This window comes from Ovis canadensis, chromosome 3 (genome assembly GCF_042477335.2).
Source record: "Ovis canadensis isolate MfBH-ARS-UI-01 breed Bighorn chromosome 3, ARS-UI_OviCan_v2, whole genome shotgun sequence".
Classification (NCBI taxonomy): domain Eukaryota; kingdom Metazoa; phylum Chordata; class Mammalia; order Artiodactyla; family Bovidae; genus Ovis; species Ovis canadensis.
In genome coordinates this window covers 43,892,762-43,913,612 of record NC_091247.1, presented here as the reverse complement: position 1 = coordinate 43,913,612, position 20,851 = coordinate 43,892,762, and positions in this window count along the sequence as shown.

Sequence of the window (20,851 nt, the reverse complement as noted above, 5' to 3'; positions counted from 1 at the left end):
GAGGTAGGAGAGCTTCCTCTGCCCCCGTGGGATACAACAGTATCCTTGTTCTATGACAGCATTTTTAATTAGTCTAGAAGATATTTATAACTAGAGTCTCTGAGTGCCACAGACACTTAAGGACCTTTATTCATTCAGCAGGTATTTATTGAGCTCTGTCAATTGCTGTTCTAGATACTTGGACAAATCAATGAATAAAACAGACCCTGGTGCTTTTAAACTTCAGTATGCTGAAGAATCACCCAAGAAGCCTCCTTAGGGGGTAAAAGTCCATTCTCACCCTGGGAAATTATGTTTCAGTGGGTCTGGAGTAGGTCTCAGGAGTTTGTATTTTTAAAAAACATCCTTGATGGTGTCAGTGGTCCCAGGTCCCAAACTAAGCAGCTCTGCCTTTGGGAATTCCATAAACATTTGCTGAATCAAGCTGTTGAGTTGTGCCAGGCTGTGAGATTCTGATCTGTGGGTATCTTTCTGTGAAAACTTCAACACTGGGGCATCCTGCTCTGCCAAAAAACCACCGTGCAACTTTAATTGTAACTTTACAACTATGTCTTTTCTCCCCACCTGCCCCCCCAGGTTTAACCTTCCTCACTCCCAACCCTCCCTTACTATAAACATTGTAGGGAAAGGAAGTGTCTTTCAACCAAGTTGTGTAAGAACCTTCCTTATTGGGGTGGCTTTAGGACCTCACTAGAACCCTCCCAGGGACTGGGGAGCCTGGTGGGCTGCCATCTCTGGGGTCACAGAGTCAGACATGACTGAAGCGACTTAGCGGCAGCAGCAGCAGAACCCTCTGTGTGTGTGAGTCGCTCAGTCATGTCCAACTCTTTGTGACTTCGTGGAGCCCGCAAGGCTCCTCTGTCCATGGAATTTTCCAGGCAAGAATAGTGGAGTGGTTAGCCATTCCCTTCTGCAGGGGATCTTCCAGACCCAGGGATCAAACCTGGGTCTCTTGCATTGCAGGCAGATTCTTTTAACTCTGAGCCACCAAAGGACCCTGACACCTGTTTTAAGTAGCAGGTGCTCTGAGAAAGATTAAGGTTCTAGGGGAAGCTTACCTCATTTCTTGGTAAACATTTCAATTAATTATTCATTTGCAGAATTGTCAGGGTGGGGCCCAATTTTTCTATGACGTAAATATACAAGGTGGCTTGTAACTTGTAAAGAGGGTAGAAAGTGAAAGTGAAGTCACTCAGTCGTGTCCGACTCTTTGCAACCCTGTGGACTGTAGCCCACCAGGCTCCTCCGTCCATGGGATTGTCCAGGCAAGAATACTGGAGAGGGTTGCCATTTCCTTCTCCCGGGATCTTCCTGACCCAGGGATCGAACCCAGGTCTCCCACATTGCAGGCAGACGTCTGCTTTAACCTCTGAGCCACCAGGGGAGCAGTGGTAAAGAGGGTAGAGGGCAAGTGGTAATGGCCCAGCTGAGCTGTTTCACAGCATTTTGGAAATAAATTTCAAGTCTTCCTTTCACACTTGTTTCCTGATCACTGTGTTAATTTCACAATGATTATTTTTTAAGTCTCTTGCAAAAGGCAAAGAACTGCTTTGGAAAGCATATATTTCATCATAAATTTACATAGGTATATACAAGGTGCCAAAACAATACTCAACCTAGAGAGAGAAGGGGAAGAAATAGCCACTGACGCTTTCTCTTGCTTTGATACACCCTTCCATCCCCAGGGAAAGATGGTGACGAGGTGAGCAAACACAGACGGGAAGCAGGCTTTGTTGTTTGAGAGGACTGCACAGACAGTTCTAAATCACAGGCTCTGGCAGTGGCAAGCCAGCCCCGGACCATGGGGATGATGGGTCTTCCAAGCTTTCATGAGTAAGAACAATAAGAAACATTTTCCATTAACTCCAGCACCTCCCTTTCTGTCAGTATTCTGTCATTAATTCTGAAAAGACAGATGCAAATAATCAAAGCTTACCTGAACAGTTAGTCTGGGAACGGGAAGAAGAGAAGCCGTGAGGCTGCAATGAGGGTGAGAAGGAAGAGCCATCTGGACCTCAGGGATATAGTGTGTATATTGTGTGTGTTCAGATGGGCACTTTAAGCCTCCAGTCTTTATTTGCCTTGCATGGGAAATGGAAATAATGACACTTGTGACAGTGTGTTTTGAGAGCTAGCAGTGACGGAGGTGTAAGAATTTCTTACAGCTGATAAGGCCAGAGTTAAAATAATCATGATACCAATTTCTGTAATAATCCTGCATGATTTTGTAAGAAACAGTACTAAAAGTGTTAACCCTTGAAACTGTGTCTAATCCATTGGAACATGCTTTTCATATCATTTCATTGAAGCCTGTTTTATTTAAAATCTAGCCAAAATTAGCAGTGTATTAGGCAATGTGTAGAATGATGTTTTAAAATGTACTCTGGGATTTTTTTTTTTTTACTTTGAATTATTACAGCTGTTCCAACATTAGAAAGCATGGGTTTTTCCTAATGCAATAAAAATCACCTTTAGTTCAGCATAAAATTATTTTAATGCTGTGAAAGGTGAACAAGGAAGAAATATACAACATAATGAGATATGACTTAAATAATTTTTTAAAAGAGAGTCTTCCTAGAGTCCTATGGTCTGTTATTCTAATATTCTACTTAACCATTCATTTATCCTTCATTTAAAAAAAAACGCACACATGTACGGACACAAGATCACAGTCTCTTTGTTTGAGGAAGTTAGAAATAGATACTGCTTTTTTGGTAAGGCTTTGATTAACATCAGATATTGGGATTACCTCATAGTTTGAGGTTTTTAAGGCAACTAACATTATCTTTGCTTTTACAAATATAAATTCCCGACTTGGGAATCCCCTTGCAATCCTCAACTTCAAAATTAAGTAAATGATTTTAAAAATTCAGCTTGCTAAGTTGCAAGGGCAAATCCTGGCCTTTTGATACAGTTGGTGTTCTTACAGCATGTGTGTAGAGTTGGTTCATATACTGAGAGAATCACTCATAACTGATGAAGCTACATAGAAAGAAAGCACTTTTATATGAAGGCACCGTGCTAGACAGTGTGGGTTATAAAAACATAAAAGACCTCTGCCACCTGCCCTTGAAGAATTTATGATCTTACTGAAAGACAGGTGAGGTACCTATGACATAAAACATAAGGATGACTGTCAATATATAGAGCCAGACTGAATGGGCAGAGATGTGCATATGACAGGAGTTCCCAGGAACACAACCTGTCCACTGGGGCGACCCAGGAGGGCATCTGGGTCTAATGGACCTTAGCTTGGCTTCCAACAGCCTGAATGCCCCTTGCTCTCTGCAACACCCAAACACCCCAGTATTATAGACCAACTTCAGGTTCGATCTGAGGGGCTAGTGTTGTATTTTCCGGGATTCAGTGTTGTAGTTGAGATTCTGGCCTCCCAAAGGAGGAATTCAAGGAGAAACCTGGTATTCTTTAATTACAAAACACATGAGTCTCTGGTGAAGCGCAGACCCTTTCTCTAATGATGCCCCCAGCAAAGAAAGGATGGTCCGGATTTCCCTGGTGGCCCAGGCATTCAAACTCCACACTCCCATTGCAGAGGGCATGGGTTCCATCCCTGGTTGGGGAACTAAGATCCCATATGCCCCACAGCAATACCAAAAAAAAAGAAAATGACGTCCTCGTGGAATGTATGTGGGGAGATTGTATTGTAAATGCACTTCATGTATTCAACTTCACCTCCACACATTCAGCACCAAAACACAAAACAAAACAGAAAACACCACATAGAGGAAAAGATCCCTTAACCACTTAGGGCAATTCCACCTGTCCTCCTGTTGAAGGAGCAGAGGGCCTGAGAATGCAGTGTGACTCAGGTGCTTCTGCCTCCTGCGTCTCTCAAAGGTGAGCTCTCTGGCTCCCCGCAGTGTCACACCAGTGTGCAGAGAGATCTTTGATCTTCCTCAGGCTTGCTTCTAACTGCAAATCACATCTTTCTGGTGCTCAGCCAAAGAAACAAAGATCTGCTCTATTGCTGGATGAAAAATTGTGGTCTTGAATTCACTGAGAGCTCATCTCCCAAGTGACCCCTTCCTAAGGGACTTTTCAAGGGAAAATTTGACATGAAGCTCTTTTTGCCTTATATGCTTACTTTTGCGCCTAACCCATGTGTGAGACAGACTTTTGTTTATCTTGAATGAATAGCTTTCTTGTGTATACATAATGGCCAGCTCTTTGATAGCAGAATCCATTTTTTGAGTTCTGGCTCTAGACACAAGGCTGTTCAATAAAACTGTGGTGTTGGGGAGGTTCTATCTACTAATATAATTTACACAGTCCAATATGGTGGCCACTGGCCACAAGGGTCTATTAAGCACTTCACATGTGGCTGATGCCACTGAGGAACTAAATTTTAAATTTTATTGAGTTTTCATGAACTTAACTTTTTCTATGTGTCCTTGTGTGTGTATGTGTGACACCTGGGCTTAGTTGCTCCATGGCACGTGGGATCTTAGTTCCCCAGACCAGGGATTGAACCCACATCCCCTGCACTGCAAGGTGGATTCTTAATCCCTGCACCACCAGGGAAGTCCCTCATTAACCTAAATTTAAATAGCCACATGTAGCTCACGGCTACCATATTGGACATTGCAGGTCTAGCACATCAGACCCTGCTGGGCTTATGTTTGGTCTCAGTCCTCATATGCATATGACAGGTAGCAGAAGTTCCTATTTGAACCTAAGCCATGTTCACTCTCAAATTCAGGAAAGTCTAGACACTTTCGGAAGACTAGTGGAGAAGTGGAGGCCTTTTCATAGAAGAGACCAAGACGCCCACGGGAAAGAACTTACCCCAGGGGAAACGAAAAAAAAAAAAGTGTCCACAAGATGGCTTGTTTCAGGAAGATAGGCAAGCTTCAGAAGAAAGTGGCAACTATGCGGTCATATCTGCGTTGTTACTCACACTGTCCCAGGCCCAGTGCAATGGAGCCATTCCTGAACCTAGGAACAAGGGGCTGCAACCCACGCCCTGCTCCCTGTAAGCCCCGCTCCCCTGTAAGCCCCGCTCCCCGGAGCACTGAAGGACAAGGAAGTGGCGGTGCAGGAAGCATGCAGCCAACATTTCTGAGCTGCTCCTGAGTGCCAGGCATGGTGCCAGGTGCCGCCAGGGCTGACAGCTGCTGCAGCACCTGCCTGGGCCCTGCCTTCAGCAGCCTCTGCGCAGTTGTCCGCAGGGCACCGATGCCACTGCTGAGCATCGAGAGCACAGCCCCCACAGCGCTGGGAATCGCCATGATGATCTGAAGCAATTTTTTTTTATGGTTAACACCACTGCGTTTATGTATTTGTTTAACGTTACTGTAAGTGGCTGGTCTCATGTGAACAGTCTGGGATTCACCTGAAGCCATTTTTGAAAGCAGGCATATTCTCCTCTGTCCTCCTTGTCATATCCTCAAAGATAAGAGATTATACTGGCCAAGAATGGCCAGTGGGAGAAAGAGCATTTTACCACACTTTACGTGAGAAACAAAGGAATAAAAATCCTCACTAGATATTTTTTCTCCTCAAGTCCCTCTTTAGCTTTTAGCCTTCTCCAACCCTCTCCTTGGTTACTTCTTAAATCTCCCTAATTCCTTTCCTAATGCAGAGCTATTTGACTTGTACCAGCTTTCCTAGGGGGCTTTTTAAAGCACTTACCTAGCAAAAGGTCACTTTATCCATAGGGGAGATTCATTCCCTAAGAAAAATAAGAATTCTCCATCATTTTGATTTCTAGTTTCTTTAATACCCTGTGTCATTTCCAGAAGAACTCAAGGCAGCCAAAAATGAGGCCATTAAGAGGAAAATGCCAGAACCTTCTGGTTCTATCTTCCTCAGGATTAATGTCTCCTCATCAACTTTCCCAACAACTTAATTTTGAAGAAGGTACCTCCTCTCTCTCAATGTTCTTTGACCTGTTTGTCTGTTTGCTTAATGTTCATCTCTCCTGCTAAATGATCATTTCCAACAGGGCAGGTACCATATTGATCATGTTCACTACCACACCCTAAGCATGTGGCATGGGGCTTGTCACAATAAATAATGAATGGATGTCTGTCAGATGAATGAATGGTTGACAAATGCAGTATTGGTTATCTATGGCTGGGCAACAAATTATCCCAAAATGTACCAGCTTACAACAACAATGATCATTTATTATCTCACACAGGAATCTAGGAACAGCTTTGCTGGGTAATTCTAACTCAGGGACTCTCATGAGGTGACAGTTACACTATCTTCCAGTGCTGCAGTCCTCTGAAGGCTTGACTGGTCCTCCATAAAGTGTGCTTTCTTTGTATCTGGCAACAATTTTTTACGGGACCAGCTTCTCTCCACTCAGAGGTACCGTGCAAAGGAAAAAAAGCATTAGGAAAGAGAGATTGGCATTCAAATCCTGCTGCTTACCAGCTCCATGATCTCTTTGTGTAAGTCTTGACAAGTCTGAACTCTGTTTTTTAATCATTCCTCATTTTTCTCTTCTGTAATAGGGGCTTGCACGACTCTTCTTTGCAAGACAACTGTGAGGCTTAAGCAAAAGGAGCTCCATAACGCACCGAGCATAGCATGGTGTGTAATAAGAGCTCGATAAGTGGTGGCTGTTAGAGTGACAACTCCCTCACCTGATCCTGTATATTCTGGACCTCAGCTTAGCAGTTCTGGTACCTCCTGGGTGGGAGAGTTGGCGAGGTTCTCACGTTGCCGATGAGAAAAACAAGTCCAGAGTGCTTAAGTGCTGGTCCACAGTATGGCTTTGCTCCTTACTGCTTGTCGGGATCCTGGGCAGGGCTCTCTGAGGAGAGTCAGTGATCATCAGCTCAGGAAGGGTGACGAGTGGCCCGAGACAGCGGTCTCCCACCTCAGCTCCCCCAGGCCATTCTTGAGGGGGAGCTGGGACTCTGGTTAACGTCTCACCTGAGTCTTCAGGGGAGGTTCCTGTGCCTGACCCTTCTCCCCGCGCTGGGTCACAGGGATTAATTAGTGGCTGGTAAAACAGCAATGACAGCGTCCTTATCCCAACGAGCCACCCGAGTGCCTCCAACAGCTACAGGCAGATGGAAAACGACCACTTAGGCCTTAATGAGCTTGCTCAGCGGTAATTCTGGGGAGTCCTAAGAGTCTTAGCAGTCATCCAATCTTGTAGTTACTGTTGTTGTTTGGGTTTTCTGGGTTTATTTCGGCTTTTGTTTGTTATGGGGTTTTGGGGTAGGGGGGTGTTTGTTTGTTTGTTTAGGATTTTCCTCACTGAGCAGACTCTTGCTTTGATTACTCAGCCAGGCTGTCACCTCCTACTCTGTGGGTAGATTTTCAGTCATTTGCAGACGTGAGATTATGAGACTGTGTGTGTGTTTGCCTGCTTTCTAACTGCCTTCAGTTCACCTGAATGGCTTTCATCTTTAACCCAAAGAGCACGCACTTCTTTTCCGAATCCAATCTAGAACCTGTGACAACCCACTCAGGGCACTAGAGGAGAAAGAGGCCAGACTTTCTCTTTTCCAAAAAGAGTAACTCCCTGGTTAAGCAAAGAATAAACATCAGACAGTTTTTAGGTCAGCAGGGTCAGGTGGAGTACCCTTCACAGGTTTTGATGAACACCTTTGTATGTGAGACACCACCATGAAATTTAAAGTTAGTTTATGTTCACAGTGCAATAGGCTCAAAGTCCACTTCACCTCACCCGTGACCTAAACAGAGGGAAAATTCCTACTTATGCATAAATTTGTACAAGCAGAGTGTCTGGGCCAGGAGAGTACCACCGAGACAAGCAAGTTCTGGGTGGCTAGAGAAGGCAATGGCACCCCACTCCAGTACTCTTGCCTGGAAAATCCCATGGATGGAGGAGCCTGGTGGGCTGCAGTCCATGGGGTCGTGAAGAGTCGGACATGACTGAGCAACTTCACTTTCACTTTTCACTTTCATGCATTGGAGAAGGAAATGGCAACCCACTCCAGTGTTCTTGCCTGGAGAATCCCAGGGGCAGGGGAGCCTGGTGTGTTGATGTCTATGGGGTCACACAGAGTCAGACATGACTAAAGTGACTTAGCAGCAGCAACTTGTTTGCAGTGAGTGGTGGCCACCACAAAATCAGGCTCCAGAGCATCACTCACCCCTAATCCTGGGTGTGCTGTTCCCCCCAGGGGAGTTATACTCTGGAGGTGCAGCCCCGCCTCTAGAAGACACTTGGGAAGAATTCAAAGAAAATGTCTGCAAGGACAGCATATTGATCCTGCAGGAGTGGGACCTGGAAGGCTAGGTCTAAGATGAGAGAGGGAACTGACAGGAGGCATAGATCATTCAGTGATCTGATATTGTCATTCTTTAAAACTAAGGTCCAGGGAGATGAAGTCAACCGCTTAAAATCACAGTTTGCCATAGACCTGCCTCCTAGGCTAGGATGTATGGCAGGAGAAAAGCCAGGAGCAGGAGGAGGCGGCATTATAAGTGGAGGTGACGTGGGAGTTTCTGAGGCTGCTTGAGAGGCACTGAAAGGCAGGGACCTGGGAACTCCATGTACTTCACATGTTTTCCAGGGATTATCCCAGCTTAGTGAATAATGAAGGCAACTCTCCGAGAAATTGAATTTTGCTTCAAGGGTAAGGGAAAAAAGATGCAGAAACAGAGAAGGGCCTATTCAATTTAGTTGGAGGCCCAAAAAGAGAAGGACTGAGATGAAGCCCTGTCAGGTGACTTTGGGACGCTGCATGCAGTTACAGTAGTCTGCCGGAAGCATGGCAGGCAGTTTAGGTCCACAGAGATGCTTCCAGCAGAAAGTCTGTTGAAAGAGAACAGAGGTAAACTGTTCATCATGGGGGTCTCAAGAATTGGACACGACTTAGCAACTAAAACCACCACCTTGGTACCTAAAGAGATAGTGAAATAAGAAAAAAAAAAAAAGAGAGAGAGAGAGATAGTGAAAGTGTTAGTCATGTCTGACTCTTTGCGACCCCATGGACTGTAGCCCACCAGGCTCCTCTGTCCATGGGCTTCTCCAGGCAAGAATACTGGAGTCGGTAGCCATTCCCTTCTCCAGGGGATCTTCCTGACCCAGGGATCAAATCCATGTCACTTGCATTGCAGGCGGATTCTTTACCATCTGAGCCATAAGGGAAGCCCAGTGGTACCTAAGAATGACATAATTATCCAAAGACAAGGGCTAAAGGCCAACGCTGCCTGGTGCACCTGCCACCCACATTCCTATCAGCCACTGGCTCTCAGGGATGGGCTTGCCCCTAGGACTCTCCACCTTGTGGAGGACTGTTCATCCCTATGAAATGAGGAAGGGCAAGGGTCCCTCCATGTTAGGCTGGCCAATGGAAATATAGACCCTGAGAGGAATGGGTGAGAAGGATGGGGGTACTGGACCTCAAGTTCCCCTAACTATTAGAGCCACTCCATACCCTGAAGTGGGACACTGAGCAGCCCATGTTGGGGAGGGACGGTGTGTGTGTTTGACTCCTTGGTGGGCAGGAGGCTGAACTAAGTCTGCACTGCAGAGTCGAGCCTGCAACATCTGGAGCATCACTCAGGACAAGAACAGAGAGCAGGCATACTCTCTGTTTCTGCACTTCTCTTTACCACTACATTCCCCAAATGATGAGCTTTTAATAGATCTCCTTCCAATAATGGGCTTCCCTGGTGACTCAGACAGTAAAGAATTCGCTTGCAATGTGGGAGACCTGGGTTCGATCCCTAGATTAGGAAAATCCCCTAGAGGAGGGCATGGCAACCCACTCCAGTATTCTTGCCTAGAGAATCCCCATAGACAAAGGAGCCTGGCGGGCTATAGTCCATGGGGTCACAAAGAGTTGGACATGATTGAGCGTCTAAGCATACTTCCAATAACGACCAATGACATATGTGGTTCTCAGGTCATTGGTGATGAGCCTGGCCATCTAGGGCTTGGCCGGATCAAGACTTGGGCTCACCTCTATTCCCAGGTGGGAAGGAGACAAGTGACAGTCTTGTGTGGTCCTTGGACTTGTGCTACACTCACTTGGTCAATGTCATGTTCCTGTAATCATCATATCCTGTGGCCTCTGGCCTCCAAAGGGTTCCATTTCTGCTGAAAACACTGTAAAAAGAAATCTCTCTGCTTGTCAAACAACAGTTTGTGCGCTTCAGAGGGTGTGAATGCTGAGACTTCCTATTTTCTGTTCCTTTTCTGAAGTGCAAAGGGCAGCGGATGGGCCAAGAGGCTGTTCCAGATTAAAGCCCTCTTGCCAGGCTTCCCACAGATCTCCCAGCAAACAGCCTCCTGAAGTACCAAGATGCCCAGGCCAGCCTTTCTTGTCAGGAGTCTCACCTGGACAGGAAAAATAGACAGGCTTCCTAAAGGCATTTTATAAAGCAAAAGAGAGCACTTTTAAAAATTCAGATCTTTGAAAACAGACACTCCCAAACAGTGCTGGGAGACGTGTGCTTTGAAGAGCTTTGTTGGCAAGCCATTTGGCAAAAAGCATCACAAGCGCATCTGCCATTCGAAATTCCCATTGAAAGTGCAGGTGGGAATTCCACTTCTAGGAACTTACCCGAGGAAACAGTCTAAGATATGCCTAAAGACTGAGATGCCAGGGAATTCATTACAGCCTATTTAGAACAGGGAAAAAGCTGGAAACAACCTAAATGGAGAATAGCTTCAATAAATAAGATGAATCCTACCTAGACTGTTACTACTAAAATACTGTAAAGTGAAAGAAAGGAGGGAAAAAAGTGGAGAGAGGAAGGAAGGAAACAAACAAGACAGTAGGTACAATAAAATCTTATTTTTGTAAAAATGTATGAAGGACACATTTCAAGGGGTAGTATAGGATTATGTGTAAATTTTATTGTCTTCCTTTTGCTGTTCAATACATTCTAATTTTTCTACAGGAAACACACATTCATTCAGTCTTTCAAGAAACATGTATTGAGTAACTACTAGGTATCAAGAGCTATGCTAGGCCATTACTGAGAGAGAAGATTTCTGTACACCAGAACTTTCTGATCTATTGCTACTTGTACAATTTTTTAAATTAATTTATTATTTAGTACTGTAGAAGACTCTTGAGAGTCCCTTGGACAGCAAGGCGATCAAACCAGTCAGCCCTAAAGGAAACCAACCCTGAATATTCATTGGCAGGATTGGCGCTGAAGCTTGAAGCTCCAATAATTTGGCCACCTGATGTGAAGAGCCAACTCATTGGAAAAGACCCTGATGCTGGGAAAGATTGAGGGCAAGAGGAGAAGGGGACGACAGAGGATGAGATGGCTAGATGGCATCACTGACTCAATGGACATAAGTTTGAGCAAATTCCGGGAGACAGTGAAGGACAGGGAAGCCTGGCATGCTGCGATTCATGGCATCGCAGAGTTGGACATGATTTAGCAACGAACAACAACAATAGTAGTAATCATACTACTTAGGTAATTTTCACCCTAGTGTCCAGGAGTGATTTATACCAGAGGCTCTCCAAACAATTCCCTGGTAGCTCAGCTAGTAAAGAATCTGCCTGCAATGCAGGAGACCATGGTTCAATTCCAGGGTCAGGAAAATTTGCTAAAGAAGGGATAGGCTATCCACTCCAGTATTCTTGGGTTTCCCTTAGTGGCTCAGCTGGTAAAGAATCTGCCTACAATGCAAGAGACCTGGGTTCTATCCCAGGTTGTGAAGATCCTCAGGAGAAGGGAACGGCCACCCACTCCAGTATTCTGGCCTGGAGAATTATATACAGTCCATGGGGTCACAAAGAGTCAGACACGACTGAGTGATTTGCACTTTCACTGTACAAACAAACCACCATGCTTGGCTGAAATCCACGGTCCTCCTATCGCTTTCTCCCACGTCCTTCTCCTGCTTGTCATGACAAAGCAAGCATAAGCTTTGGAAGGGCAGTAGGGAAATCCAGACCTGCCTTTGGAGAAGGCTGCATTTTTTGGTAAGTATCTGGAGGCATGACTGATTTGTGTGGGGAGCCAGATACCTGTGGTGAGAGATGGGGCAATGGGATAAACAGCCAGAATGGCTGTGACACCAGCCTTGCTGAGGCATCTAGGTGGCTTTCACAAAGTCAGTAATGTCTCTGCACCACACTTTTCCTGTGGGAATGTTCGCCTTGCCTGTAGGTCTAATCGGATTAAAAAAAGGAAAACGTGTCTGCCCTGTCTACCTGCATGGGGAGTTGCTCCAGGATGGCCCAACCTGTGGCCACAGCAGGTTGAACCAGGAGTGGACACCACCCTCACATAGGTCTAATCAGACTTCCTGTCCTGGGATTGTATCTTATTTTTTAAAACATTTTATTTTATATTGGAGTAGAGTTGATTAGTAATGTTGTGTTAGTTTCAGGTGTACAACAAAGAGATTCGGTTATACATATACATGGCTGTATTCTTTTTCAAATTCTTTTCTTAATTAGATTGTTACAGAATATTGAGCCCAGTTCCCTGTGCTACACAGTAGGTCCTTGCTGGTTATCTATTTTAAATATAGCAATGTGTACATGTCGATCCTAAACCTCTCCTGGGATTTTAGAATAAGTACCAGGAGGTTCAGGCTCAGTTTGAATTGATTTTTTGAAAGGAAGAAATGAAAAGCCTCAGTCTCTGGGCTTGGCCATCTTTGAGAGAGCAAGTTGGGCTATAGAAGAACAGAGCAGCTTGTGGGGCAGAGCTGAGACACGTTCTTGACTGATTTCCGGTTGCCGAACCCTGGCCTGGCCTGAGACCGACCTTTCCTTTCCTGCCCTCATCTTTTATCTTAAGTTCCCCAGTTTTGCTCACGGCTAGCTTAAATGGTCTCAGCTTCTCAAAACTAAAGGGTTCTAACTAATAAATACCCTTGCTCACAAAGCTGGTATGAAAATAAAATAGATTCATTTTACACAAAACATTTGAAAAAATGTTTAAAAACACAGACTTAAATTTGTAGTTAGGGCAGGATCACAGGCTCTGACTTTTTTTTTTTTAGCCCCAAATTAAAGAAAACTCTGCTGATTTCAACCCTATCCTTGCCACAAGTTTAAAAGTACATGTTGCATCCAATTTCTGGGTTTTGGGTGAGGGAAAGGCTGTGGGGAATGTGTCTGTGACTGAAGGCAACATGATCCTTGAATTCTATATTAGAATCAGTAACCCTGACTACTCTACCAACAAACTCCCAACTTCAGCAATTTGCAGAATAAAAAGATAACGCCCACCTCCTGTCCAAGCCCAAGGGTGTTGGCAAGGAAGCTCTGCTTAAACCCGTTATCTGGGAACCTAGGTTTCTTCTACTTTTCTGCTTTTGCCGCTTGGCATACCTTCCTTCCAGGGCCACAGAGTTCTCCATGGGTCCTCTGTACCCAGCCAGCAGATAAGGGAAGAGCAAGTGAGAACACAGAGATCTCCTGGAACGTTTTTAAGGAGCCAGGCCTGAAGATGGAAGACTTTATTTCTGCTCATATTCCATTATTCAGAGTTCAGTCACATGGCCCCACTTAACTATGAGAGAGGTTGGGAAAATGTAGGCCACCTACAAGTCCACAAAGAAAACGAAATGCTGTGAGCATCACAGTCCCTGACTCCATCGTTTAGCCCTTTTCCCCTGACTCCTGTTAGTAGTTGTCTCTGGCCTGCTGTCATGCAACCAATAATACAGGGATCGGCAAACAACCAGCCTGTGGGTTATATCCCTCCTACAGCCTGCTTTTGTAAATAAAGTTTTATTGGAACACAGCCATACCCATTTGTTCATTTCTTGTCTTTGGCTGTATTCCTGTGATAATGGCAGTGTTGAATAATTTTGACGAACATCACAAAGACCACAAAGGCTGAAACGTTTACTCTCTGGACCTTTACAGAAAAATTTGACAACTTCTACAAAAAATACATAAGCTTTCTAAATTCCAAAAGTATGTTGATCCCTCTATGTCTTTTCTTTCTGTGTTTCCTTGCCCTTGTGGGTCAGTTTGCTGCCCTGGGCAAACCAGTGAATGAGACCACATGTGGTGAAGCGTTCCATTGTGTTGGGAAGAACTTGGGTGCTCACTTTTTCTGGGGTCATTGGGGCATTTTGGTCATTGTCATAATATTGCTGAAGTTTTCGCTATTTTTAGGCTTAAGGAAACTCTTTCTGAATTTAATTCTTTGCACTTATTCAACCTCTAAATGAAGTTCCCATATCATCTGGAAGTTTTTATATGTTTTCAATTAATGGAAGAGAAAGCCAATAATGTGAGTGTGGCCAACTCAAGAACAACAACAACAAAAAAAACCAGATTATAGGAAGAGCAAAAACTGGAAAGAGAGCTGAGCAATGCTATGATAAGCCTCACAAACTGCAACCCTAACTCTACTCCTGTAAAATTATCTTATTGTTGCTACTGAAAAAATGCCTAACTGCAAAATATGATTTACTGCCTAAGCTGAGCTATCTTTATAAATTAAAATATTACATGCCACTTAGGTCATTTTAAATTAACAATAACTAGATGTTGCTTCATTTTCCCTCATTATATATGATGTTATTATACTTTGCTGTATGATCGAGACCTCTTGGATCCTTTATTTAATGAAGATTTTTGAGACTTCAAAAGAGCCTGCCTCCCCTCTCAAATGGCCTTTTCTTGCCTGGAATTTCTGTGATTCACTGTAGTACCATCAGATCCCAGCCACTTGCCAAGCCTTTCTGCAATGTTTCTAAGGACATAGGTTTGGTTTCTAAGAGCACCGACACGTCTCGCCTCTCCCAGTGCTCAGAGTTTCCACCTTCTGGTTTGGGGCTTTGGCCAGACCCACGCCCTGTTTGCAGATGTGCCAGAAGGAGCCCAGACCCTCTGGCAGAAGCACTGTCTTTTCCGCCTGTGGAGTGGCTGGTGGGGCGGTGATGTGGTTGTTGTTCCCCTCCCCTAAGTCACAGGGAGACTCTGAGGTTGGGGCTGGAAGATATGCAGTCTCTTCCTCTGGGCCCCACCTGAAAGAGAAGTTCTAGGCTACGAAGCTTATGAGGAATTTTTGTTTGCTGCTTTGTGAGTCTTGTTCATGAATTCCCCTTTTCCATGGATTATTGGGGCATTTGAGAACAGAAATTCCAGGGGCTCCAGCTGAAACCAGGAGAAACCTCTCTGCCCCCCAAAGGGTCTTGCTAGAATGTAAGCTCCATAAAGACAGGTAGCTTTGTCTCTTCATTGATGGATTCTAGAACAGTCCTGCTAAGTCGCTTTAGTCGTGTAAGACTCTGTGCAACCCCATAGACGGCAGCCCACCAGGCTCCCCCGTCCCTGGGATTCTCCAGGCAAGAACACTGGAGTGGGTTGCCATTTCCTTCTCCAATGCATGAAAGTGAAAGTGAACTCACTCAGTCGTGTCTGACTCTTAGCGACCCCATGGACGGCAGCCTACCAGACTCCTCCGTCCATGGGATTTTCCAGGCAAGAGTACTGGAGTGGGGTGCCATTGCCTCCTAATACATATTAACTGCTCAAGAAATATTTGCTGAATGAATAACTCTTAGACAGATGACTGACCAAATGGCATTTGGGAATGACTCTGTGTCTGCTTACTGATACTTCTTTTCTCATTTCAACAACACTAACAACAAAAACGGGTTTTATTTAGATAATATTTACACACAAAGAAATGTATAGGTCTTCAGTGCACAATCTGATGAACTTTGAGAACAGATATTCCCTATGCATCCAAGGGCTTCCCAGGTGGTAAAGAATCCACCTGCCAATGCAGGGGACATGAGAGATGTGGTTTCGATCCCTGAGTCCAGAAGATCCCCTGGAGAAGTACATGGCAACCCTCTCCAGTATTTTTGCCTGAAGAATCCCAAGGATAGAGGAGCCTGGCAGGCTACAGTCCATAGGGTCACAAGGAGTAAGACACAACGGAAGCAACTTAGCACACACATACCCATGCAACCAATGTTCCAATCAAGTTTTATAATATTTCCATCACCACAGAAAAGAACAATGCCTTGTATTAATCAGCTTGGGGTCCCTCCCTTTATATAGTCCCTTTTAGAGTTCACATTTCATTTTATCCTATTATAAGAACTCATGTGAGCCTACACCTACCAAAATATAAGCTCGGTGAGGTTGAAGATACCATGACTTGTCGTGGCATGTCTGGAGCCAGGTAACTAAATAGATGTTGAAGTATGCACTCCTGGATAATCCGAAGATAAGTCTTACATCAAAGATGCACCGGGGTGCATGTGACCTATTTCTGAGTGCAGCGCTGGGTGCGGAGCACAGAGAGAAGACACAGGGTGGAGGAGAAGGAGAAGCCAGCTAAGCCAAAGAAAGAACAGAAAAGGTTCAAGAAGGGCCAGATAGTGGGACACACAGAGACTTCACAATTTTGTCTCAAGTCAGATCTACTATTCTTGCCAGCAAAAGGATTCCCTTCCCAATCACTATATGAAAGACTAGTGTGCTTCACCTCCATACCAAATCTCACATCCCACGTTTGCAAATTAGCAGTGCTTCACACTCAGTGGATGTTCAACGCAAGATTCTTCAACAGAATTTATTGAATACCTGTCTTTTCTCATGATACATCTGTACCTGACCCAAACAACTAGGACCCAAAGGACTCTGCAGGAAATAGGCTAAGATCTAGAATCAGTCACTAGCATCATGGTGCAGAATACAGGTTTTAGAGCCCGTTGACTGCATTCAACTTCCAGCACCACCACAAGATGGGCAACTCTGTGCATGTTATTTAACCTCTCTGTTCCACACTGTCCGCATCTGTAAAGGAGCATGACAAGAGGGACAAGCTTCTTGCAGGGATTAATGAAAACAAAGCACATAAAGAGCTTAGCATGAGCCCAGCATATACTAAGCACTCAACCAGTTTTCTCATTATTAGCAACTCTCAGAGAGTGAGCCTGACAAGAATACCCTCAGCTGCAGGAACTGAGCAGAAAGTCTCTCATCCGTTCTGGGGTCAGCGACAGTACTGAGAAGATGCGGCCTCTGCAGGTCACAATCTCAGCAGACAGAGGGCCTTGGAGAATCTCATTGGAGGTGGTGGAATAGCCCATAAAGCAGGGACAGAAAAAAACAGGGCAGTGGGGACGGAAAAGGAGTCTGAGAGAACTCCTTAGAGAGAGGACAGAAACCAAAAACGAGTGACTTGTTCAGAAATATGGAGGCAGTTCTGCCTTAGGACCCAATATGTCTAACTCCTTCCCTCAATTTTGTTCCAGTTAAGCTGGTACACACCAGGCACGTGCTTGATATTGGCACACGTACTAATACACCACATGTTTGTCCTGAGGAAAAGATTTTGGTAATTAATACAGAACATTGAAAATACAAAATGGAGGAAAAGGAATTTGTGATGCATTTCCACTCATGTAGTGGTATCCTGATAACATGTGATTATCAGCTCTATAAATCAGATTGATAATGAAATGCAACTGTAGGTTCGTAAGGACTGTGAGAACTGGGGTCTGGAAACTTGAGTTAAGCATCACTTCTTCCCTAGATCAGAGTGAAGCAGAGAGGGAAGAGACATATCATGGATAAGAGGCTCGTTCCATGTAAACTTTTTCCTTTTTCAGGTCACTTTCAGAGTATCACAATTATTAATTGTCCATTTCTACACTCCCTTATTAGAAGGACCCCCCTCCAGGGAAAAAGCAGTTGACCTTCTAAAAAATGCAGTCCTTTAAAGGCTTGGGCCTATGACTGTCCCCTCTGTGATATTCTAAAAATGCTTCCCTTGGTGGTTCAGCTATTACTCACATGGCCCAGAACAGCATTTCAGGAAAATTGTTTGTCTCTCTCTCTAGTCTCCATTCTTGGTTTCTCTTGTTCAGCTGATAAGACTTAACAGCGCCATCCAGGTGAAGGAATCAGTTATATCTGCAAATAGAACACTCCACTCCATCACACGTCCCATCTGGTGTGGCAGAAGCTGAGAGTAAGGGTTCCTCCTTCATAGTGAGGCAGCTTAGGACATCCTCTCTGGGCCCCGAGATTCCTGGCTGGCCTTCTCCACTGAGGTGGGCCATGGCAGGTGCCCATGAGAGCAGGTGGCACTGCATCTTCCCTGGCATGTTCAGCTTTGGTGTAACACAGAAGCAATTTGACTTGGAGAGTGACAAAGGGATTCCCTCCCCAAGGGATCTGTTTAGCTGGCAGCAGTTCTGGTTAGAAATTTACCTGTTGGCACAGAAAGAAAAGAACAGAGTAATTCTGTCAAGACTGTACAATCAAACTGGTCAGCCCTCTCTGAATGAAGGCCTGATGCTGGAGTCAGCCCTGTTCCCCCCTCAGCATGAACAAAGGGCCTATTATTGGATGGAAACAATTACCTGCGTGCCAGCAGGCAGCATGCTGCAGCGGGACCAACATGCTTTGTTTGTGTCCCATCACTGCCACTTCCCTGATAAGTGATCTTGAGAAAGTTTTGTCAACCCTCCATGCTTCAATTTTCTTACCTGTGGAACAGATCTAATAAAACCAGCCTCCTAGGGTTTGGGGGAAATGATTCAATGAGACTAATTGCGGAAAGTGGGCTGCAAAGAGCTTGACACATAGTAGGCTCTCATCATTGCTAGTTTCTCAACATATGTCTCGTCTTTGTTCTTTTGCTTTCCTGCTAGTTTTCCTAAAAGCAAGGAGAATGGAAAGAAATTAAAGTTATGAAGAAGACGGGGATATTACAGCCAGGGAGGAGGACAGAACTGGCAGGAAGTCTGATGAGGAAAGCTCAGGACATTCAGAAACCAGGACGACGGTGGTATTTTGGGTACTAGTAGGTTCTGCAGCAGATATCTGTGTATTTTTTCTGTCTGCTCAACATCCTTCCTTCTTGTATTAACTTTCTATTGTTGTATAACAAGTTACTCCAAAACTTAGCAGCTTAAAGCCATGTGCACTGCTGACATCACAGTTCCTATGGGTCAGGAATGTAAGTACGGCTTAGCTGGATCATCCAGCTCAGGGTCTCTCACAGGCTATAGTCAAGGAGTCGGCCAGGTCTGCCCTCACTCAAGGCTCATATGGGGAGGCATCCACTCCGAAGGTCACTCAGTGAGTTGTTCACAACAGGACTCAGCTCCTTGTGGGCTATTGGATTGAGAGTCTCAGTTCCTTGCTGTCCATTGGCCAGAGCTGATCTTCAACTTGCCACATGAGCCTTTCCATAGGGTAGTTTATAATATGGGAGTTGGCTTCATCAGAGTAAGCAAGGGAAAAGCGGGGGTCATAGACTTCAGTAAAATAATGTTAGAAGGAATATTCCATCACCTTCACTGTATTCTATACATTAGAAGTGGATCGCTAGATCAAACTCACACTTAAAGGGAGGGGATTATGTAAAGGCCTAGACATCAGGACATGGTGATCACCGGGGATTTAGAAGGCTGATAACCTCACTGCCCTTCTGGTGAGAGCAACCCTCCATAATACCTGCCATCTCTCCTGGACCCCTCAATGGGATAACATGAGACCCAGGTCATCTTTCATCATAGCGCATCCAGTTAGCCACAGTGATTGGTTCAAGAAGTAGCCATGTGACCCAAACTGGGCCAATCAGAGTCTTTCCCTGGGATTTGTATATACTAAAACAAGGAGACAGAAGTTCTCTGTTTCATCTGAAATCACTAATATGAAATGATGTAGCCTGGGGTTTCCCATGACCATATCCTCTACTAATCATAAAAAAGAATTCCAACTCTACAAAGAACAATTTAAGACATCACATATTGAAGCAAAGACAAAAGATCTAAGATTAAAAAGAGAGCACTAACAAACCAATGGCATTTGTTTTTAACCCTGAAGCTAGTTTCACCCTTGAAAATGAATATATCTCCCCTTTTCACTTGAGATAGTTTAAGTTGGATTACGTCTCTTGAAACAAAAAGAATCTTGTTTAAGTTGGCCTAGGTTTTTGCATCTGTAAAATCAAGGAGCTAAACCAAATGATTCCATGTTTCAAGTTCTAAGATTTTTGACTTGAATGGTCTGAGCCTTTATCGAGAAATAGATTTTTCAAAAGTGGGGAAAGAATAGAAGAGCAGCCTGAAGGAAGAGGAGCACACAAGGGGGACAGGGGCTCTCCTATGACCTGTGGGAGCCAAAGACCAATTCTGCCTTCTCCAGAATTTACCAAGGCTCCAAGTTTTAATGCAGAACATTAAGAATGCCACCACAAAGGATTCATGCCTCTAGTGACCCAGGGTAAGAATCAGACATCTTATTTCATATACTGCTGGAGCCATGATAACACAGTCTTCAGGGACATGGACTTTAGAGGCAGTAGTCCTGTGCTTAATGATTATAATAATAAAATAATAATATATGTTTACTGAGTGAGTACTACATACCTGGCAATATCTCACATCCCAAGTTCTTGACTTATTAGGTATATGACCTTAGACAAGTGACTTACCCTCCATAAGTTAAGCCTCTGCTTCCTCATCTGTAAATTGGTGATAATAATAGTTCCCTTCTCACAGGGCTATTGTGAGCACCACATATGAGTCCATGCAGGTAAAGCACCAAGAACAGTACCTGGCATGTGCTGTTCTTCAAATGTTCTTCCTTGCCTTTTACACCCAGCTCAAGTATCATCCACTCCACAAGCCATCCCCTCTTGTCCATCCACCTCCTCTGTGCCCCCCATAGCACTTTATTCCTGCCTGCTTTTCTAGTCCTATGAGCTTGCATTACATTTACCTGTTCACCTAGTTATCGCTCTTGGCCAACCATACCGTATTTATCCGTGGGTTCCTAAGGTCTAGATCTATACCAAACACACAATTTGGATCTCAACACATCCAAACAGGTGGATAAGCACAATATACATCAGCCTCTAAAGCAGAGGAGCAGATGTTCTGACTGGGAGGAGGACACATCTCTTGGTTTCATGACCTTGTTGG